The sequence below is a fragment of the Colobus angolensis genome, unplaced genomic scaffold (assembly GCF_000951035.1).
Source record: "Colobus angolensis palliatus isolate OR3802 unplaced genomic scaffold, Cang.pa_1.0 Scaffold509, whole genome shotgun sequence".
In the NCBI taxonomy this organism is placed as follows: Eukaryota; Metazoa; Chordata; class Mammalia; order Primates; family Cercopithecidae; genus Colobus; species Colobus angolensis.
The window spans coordinates 973,428-979,634 of NW_012118588.1; positions in this window are offsets into that span (position 1 = coordinate 973,428).

Sequence of the window (6,207 nt, forward strand, 5' to 3'; positions counted from 1 at the left end):
CCTTCAAATTCTTGTCTGCTGATTATGTCTTGGACATCTTGGAGATGTCTACTATATGATTTTTATCTTGTTTATGTATTATATTTTCATGTGTCTTCACACATCCTGAATTTGAAAATTGTGCACTAGAGACTGTATACAAGAGAGTCTGGATTCTGTTTTGTCCCGTTGAAGAGTGTTGTTTTTTAAAGAGGCTGTTAATTGGGCTGGATTCTGACTTCAATATTTATCTCTCCTATGGAGGGCCACAGCTGAAATATGCATTCAGTTTTTATACACACATATTTCATATATCTATTATATACAGAAGTGTTTCTATAATGACATATAATATTTTATCCAGGATTCATCATTTTTGTCTGTGAGATTGTTAAACTAGCTACTTCATCATTAGTGGAAACCAGAACCTCACTTTTGATTTTTGGATTTAATATACAAGAAATTACAGAGTATGGATACTTTTACATCAATTTTTTAATGTAAGTTTATATTAGTGATACTTATTTATGCTGTTGCAGATATCTATAGTCTGTTCATTTTAAAAAGTCCTTTTTTACATTATGGTAAAATACACATAAAATTAACCATTTTAGCAATTTTTAAAAGTACAGGTCAGAGGAATTAATCACACATTGTTCTGCAGCCATCATCCACATTCAGACTGAATTTTATTCATTTTGCAAAACTCAAACTCTGTTCCTGTTAAACCACAGCCCTGCTTTACCTTCCTTTTGTCCTCTAGGAACTAACTACTTTTCTACTTTGAGTCTGTATGAGTGAAACTACGTAAGTACCTCATATGGGTGGAATCATACAATACAGTAAAGAAATCATGAGGAAGAATAATACACACTGTAAAACATGCTTATTAATTTAAATAAACAGATCAGTAGTACATGGGGATTTTAGAGAAAGATAGATAAAAAAGAAAAAGCAGTTAGATGGGTGTGTTGTATTTATGACTACGGTGTCTCAAGTTCCAAAGCAGTGAGGCCCCTGCCCCAGACACAGGGCTGGTCATGGTGCAGCTGGGAGCCCAGTGCAGCTGTCTGACTCCCAAAGCCCATGCACAGCCCAAATGTCACTGAGCCTGAGGCACGCTGCCCCGGCCAGCCCAGGCACTCAATGGCCCTGAGATTCACCATGGCCTGTTCTTGGTCTTGAGGGTGTTGCAGGCCTACTGGGATGAGGGCTTAGCTGACAGAACAAATAGGAGCTTCAGGAAATAGTGGCAGTTGTGAGGCTACCAGGAGCCACAGCTCAGGCTTCCCACTGCCTTCCCAGAGGTCCTCATGCAGGAGGGCCTAATGTTGACCAGGAAGCCATGGCCCCAGGCTCTCTGAAGCTGGTCAGAAGACAGCGTCTTCTTCTACCCTCTGCTAATCTCCTAGGCCCTCACCTTTTATTCTGACTGTGCCACTTCATGGACTGGGACCAAATCCCAAATTCCTCCTCTGTCAGAAGATGATAATTATCTCTTGTCACTGAAGCAGCTGCATTTCCTGGAGGACTTTGATCTGGAGACAAAAGGAAGGGCAGGATTCTGACAACTGGGTGGAAGATAATAAAGAGAACTTGTCGGGGAGGGAGAGGGCAGAGGCAGTCTCTGAGGCTTTTCTTTTAAGGGGCTCCACCCTCCCCTCCAATCCCATGTAGCCCCAACCTATTTTCAGAGTTGATTATAAACAGTCCCTCCTCTAGGAATTTATCATTGTTTCTATTCCTCTAATCAAACCCTCCACTGATCTTTGGCTCAGACTTTGGACCAAATCCTCTAATCAAACACTCCTCTAATCAAACCATCTGAGTAAATCTAAGATGCAGAGGATGGAGTCAGGGATTGTCCTCACCAGGGTGGTCTCTGACTTTCACATCCCCATCCTCCCTCAAAGCGACAGTGCCAGCTGCTCACCTTCCTCCTTTATTAGTGTTGATTATATTTTCCTAGAAGGTAGACAGCCAAGATTCATGAGAAAGGCTCCCTGGCCCATGACTAGACCTCATCCCTTATACTTCCTATGCTGCACCACCACTAGGGCCGAAACGATCAAGACATGTTCATACAATAGGACTTGGACCTGCATCAGGTTCTGGGCTCCACAGAAGGGACACTGAGGCTCCGTGACCTTTTGTCCTGATTCTCTGTGATGATAGACAGGGAAACAGGCCTTGGAAACAAGCTGCTCAACAATTTAGTAGCTGCCCCTCTTAGGAGGGTCCCAATTTCTGTCTTCTCCAATGGGTACCACCTAAGGCAGAGGCTGAGACTTAGCTCTGCAGCTTCACTACTCAAGGAACAGGGGTTGGCATCTTTGCTCGAGCCTCCATCACTCATAGATAAGATGGACCTGACACCCTCATTCACAGGGGCATCTAGTAGGCTCTCAGGAAAAAGGATTTGCTGAGTTCTGCAATCTCAGGACTCAGTCCAGGACTCTGTCCTCACAAGCTTCAGGATCCTGGTCCCCACCCTGCCTGCCTGCCTGTCTCATTCACATCCATACAATCCTCTCTGTCAATTTCCAGCATATGCAGGTCAGTGAGAAGTATGCTGGGAGGGGGCACAGCGCCCTGTGTTATCAAGGTGGTAGCGGTGATGAGCATCAGTTCTCAGCTTCCCGCACAAGGCCTGTCCTTTGAACTCTCACCAACCCATGTCTCCTTGACCCCCGTACCCAAGTCTCTCACTTGGAGCAGCCAAGGACCCTTAATCTCTTTGCCTCAAATCTTTCCCTCTTTTCATAGCTGACCTCCAAAGACACCAACCACCTCCTTGTTACCTCTATGGTGGGATTTTAATAAGTCACAAAGTCAGGTTTTCCCCATCCTCACACTTCCTCTAATCCACTCTGAGCCCAGCTCTCCCAGGCTCTTTCTCTGGTCTCTCTGATGAAGGCATTTCAAGCATTGTGGCCACAAGAGGGCAGGGCTGGAGGAGGAAGACACCCTGCTCTCTTGATGTGGAGAACTCCAGCTGGGAAGGAGGAGCCCTGTCCTTGACTCCCTGGATATCCTCCCTGCCACGGGCCAACTCACCCACTGCTGCAGCCCCATCTGCACTCTCTGAAATGGTCCCTACCTAGCAGAGTCAGAAACAGGGTCAGTGAGGCTGTGCTTTCCTCACCAAGTAATACCCCAGCCCCACCGACCTCAGATCTTGGATAACTGCCTGAGGCAGCTGGTGCAATGCTTCCACCACCTCCAGTGAGCTCTGATTCTAGATTTACTCCTAGCTCCAACACTCATTTTGTGTGTAACCTTGGACATGCAGCCAGGTCTCCCTGAGAACATTTCGTCATCTGGGAAGTGTGATGGTAACAACACCTTCCTCACCGGGCCTCCCAAGGACTCAGTTGCATATGGCTATCACCATTGTTCTCACCATCATACCTCTCAGGAAGAGACAGGCACAATAATTCTAAAATTTCCTTTCTCCTTTGCCCCTTATCATGACCCTGTGAGGCCTGCACAACAGGCTTTTTGCATTTTCCAGATGAGGAAACAGAGGCCCAAAGAAGGTGTTAACTTGTCCAGGACCCCACAGGAGAGGCTGGCTCCTCCCCGCACCTGAAGGGCTTGCACTACCTGGCTTCATACCTCACATATACCTGGGTCCAGCTCACAGGCATAATGATAACTATCATACATGGACACAACCAATAGAAGATATTTTGTCTCTTCTAGCTGGTTTACGGCAATGTATCACGTCTTCATTCTCTTACTTTTGGAAAGATCACAAAGTATTAGGAAACTTATGCATATTTTATACAGAGTGTCATTAAAGGGCCCAGCACACAGCCTACATTAAAACAGTCAATCTCACACATGGACAGAGCCCACTGTCAAGGCCCTGAGTGTCACTCATCGACACAGTCCACAGTTGGAATTTTGACTGTCACATGTGGATCTGGCCATAGGTGAAATGGGTGACTCATTGCTGGACCTAGCTCACAGCAAGTAATGACTGTCATCTGAACCAGTCAATAGAAGAAATGTCAAATGTCATCCTTAGGCTTGGAGCAACAAGTCAGATTATGTGTTCATATACACACAAACATTTCAGAGTGGAATGCAATCTCACACATACTATAAACAGCTGCAGATGGTTCAAAGAATAATATAACAACACCCAATACAGTAGTGAGATTTTGATTCTCATTGCATACACTGCCAACAGTAAAGATTGCCACACGCTAATGTGGACACAGCCCACTGTTGCAGTTCTGAATTTCACATTCAAAGGCAGTCAAAATTGGTGTTATTACTCTAACATGTGGATCCAGCCTTCAGGTGAGACAATGAGCCTCTGACCAAGATTCAGCAAATATGTTAGGCTCTAACCCTCCTAATGGTTGTTCTCTGAGATTGAGTCTTTCACGTATGGATCCAATTTACTGCTGAAATCATGACTTGCATACTTGGACACATAAGGTGTGTAAAAGTTTATGAGGTGCATATTTTTATACCTGGACCTGGAAGATGTGAAGGAATGTAAATTCCATTCCTAGACTTTCCCACAGGTGTAACTGTGACATAAACCTTTGCCTAGCCAGAACTTGACTGATTTGAATATACTGCCTGAAGAAAGCCCACAGTTTGGATTTTGACATATGCCTAAGCCAATAACCTTGGTGATGTGGCCATCTTGCCTAGTCCCTTCTCAAAGGTGGCACTGTGATATACCTCTGGCCTCATTTCCAGGTGATATGATTGTCCTCTCCTGTTTAGGCCCCATTCCCAAAGGGGATTGTGACATACTGCCGAGTCCAGCAGTCATGTGATATAATCCTGCAGCCTGAGCTCTGACCACAGGGGACATTGTGACACGTCATTAGTCCCAGCACAATAGTGATGTGAAAATCCTAGCAGCGCTCAGCTCACAGGGGGATACTAATATATCTGTGGCTCAGTATTCAGGTGATGTGACTCTCCTGCCTGGTTCTGACCACAGGTAGGATTGGGACATATACCTAGATTCAGGTCACAAAAATAATGACTGTCATATGACATCCGAGCCAATAGAAGAGATTTTGACTCTTATAGCTAAGCTTAGAACAATCAGTAAGGTTCTGGGTTTCCTGACTGTATAAAGATTACAGATGACAATGATGTTTATGAATATTCCATAAAATACTTAGGTATTATCAGAGTCCATCACAGAGGTAAAATTCCACCTCTCATAGAAACACTATGCAACAATTCGGATTATCTTTCTCACACGTGGACAAAGCCCACTGTTGAGGCTCCGGATCTCACATGTGCAAACAGTCCACAGTTAGGATTCGGACTGTCATACGTGGATCTGGCAACAGGTTGGAAAGTGACTCGTTTCTGGACCCAGCTCATAGGCATGACAATGTCTCTCATGCCTGGTCCCAGGAAATAGAAGACATGTTGACTCTTCTATCTAGGTTTACGGCAACAGATAAGGTCCTGTGCTTTCTACTTTAACAGAGGTCTCAGAGAATTACAACACTCATGCATGTTAAATAATGCCCTAAGGTGGTACAGAGAGTGTGAAAACAGGGCCCAGCTCAGAATTTCAATTGTGACTCTTGTATGCACACACAGCCCACAGTTAGGATTAAATGTGAAGAAAACCCACTCATGAGGTCCTGGATCTCACACACAGAAACAGTTCACAGTTGGAACTGTGAGTGTCATATCTGGATCCATCCACAAATGGCATGGTGGATCATTTCTGGACCCAGCTCACAGGCACACTGAGGTCTGTCATACCTGGACCCAGCAAATAGGACAGGTATTAACTCTCATGCCTGAACTGAGGACATCACATAGGATCATGGGTTTATACCATTATGAGAGAGTGCCTTACAAAGACCCAGCACACAGATGACATTGTGACTCTCCTATACACGCACAACATACAATGAAGAATGTCATCTTCCATGTGGACATAGCACATTGTTGAGATTCTGAACATCACATCCAGATTAGTTGAAAGTTGGCATTGTGAGTATCATACATCGATCTAGTTCACAGGTAGAATGATGACTTTTATACCCAAACTCAGCACACCTGTGAGGCAGTGGCTGCCCTAATTAGACAGTGTTTGCAGGTGAGGTTAGAGATTTCATGCATGAATTCTCTCCACCATTGAGATTGTGATTCGTACATTTTAACAATAATCATAGAAGGTGTTGTCTCTTATACCTTGAGCCAGAACATGTGTGGGACAGTGAATCT